The sequence below is a fragment of the Hydra vulgaris genome, chromosome 10, assembly GCF_038396675.1.
Source record: "Hydra vulgaris chromosome 10, alternate assembly HydraT2T_AEP".
Taxonomy (NCBI): Eukaryota; Metazoa; Cnidaria; class Hydrozoa; order Anthoathecata; family Hydridae; genus Hydra; species Hydra vulgaris.
The window spans coordinates 26,457,501-26,458,621 of record NC_088929.1 but is presented as its reverse complement, the minus strand read 5'-3'; the positions used below and the strand labels follow the sequence as shown (position 1 = coordinate 26,458,621).

Below are 1,121 nucleotides of genomic sequence, written 5' to 3'. Positions count from 1 at the left end.
CTGATAGTGACCATTAAAACAAAATACTGCGACTTGTTTTAAAAGTAATATAAAACTAAATGTAAAAATGTGATATTTTTAACTAAAAATTGATAGAGTGCGGCTTTACAAGTGTGTAAATGATTATTTATTAGTGTGTTTAATAATGAAAGAATATTATTTTTAAAACTTAGTTGAAAGCTCAACAAATATACTAAGTTTTAAGTTTTTTAATACATTTGGTAAGTTTCACATTTACAGTTTTAGAAATAATAGTTTTTTGCTTTTTTCTGCTCCTATATTTATTTTGAGACTGGAGGTTAATCGATTAAGAAACAGAAAAAGAAATTCCAATCATATTTTAATGTAAAACCATTTATCATGCTTGAATATAATATGTGAGAGAGTATGCTTATTAAAATAGCTGTGAATTTTTTTTTGAGTTGTGTTTAACAAAGAAGATCGTAAAAGCTATTAGTCAAAATTCTTTTAATTATTAATTTAATTATTAGTAACTTCCTTATACATACACATAACAACAAGAAGAAAAAGTATAAATAAGGTAAAATATTAGACATTAAAAACGATGGTACAAACGATATGGTACATATATATATATATATATATATATATATATATATATATATATATATATATATATATATATATATATATATATATATATATATATATATATATATATATATACATAAAAAAGTGTGCGTGTGTTTGTGTGTGTTAACAGTTGATAGTTTGCATTATTTGTTATTGTATTTTGTAACAATATATACGTGTGCACATTTTGATTTTAATCTCAAATGGGTGAGTAAAATTATTTGATTTTTTTTTCGCGTCGATTTAATAACAAAAATCTTACTAAGGTTGAAAACTTTCTGAAAAGTTTTTATTTTTTGTGGAATATTCATTGATAAAAGTGAAAAGTTGAAAGAAAGTTTTTGTGGAACATTCATTAATAAAATAATGCAAAGTTTTTATATCGATAAGATGAAGGTGTTTATTTCCCAACTTTTAAAACTATTTTATTAATAGAATAACGACGTGGTGAACGAACTTGATAGTAATAAGATTAACGAAACAACTTTCCGATGATGAGATTAAAACCACTATTTACACAAATATAA

General features: G+C 22.4%; 1 long non-coding RNA gene across 1 annotated transcript in view; it reads left to right on the top strand.

Moving 5' to 3' along the window:
- The first annotated feature begins 386 nt into the window (after nt 1–386).
- LOC136085873 (uncharacterized) overlaps nt 387–1,121 on the top strand; it is a 1,730-nt gene continuing 995 nt past the window's right edge. The window contains exon 1 of the long non-coding RNA XR_010641235.1: nt 387–541. This is a non-coding gene — a long non-coding RNA (uncharacterized LOC136085873). The remainder of the gene's footprint in view (nt 542–1,121) is intronic.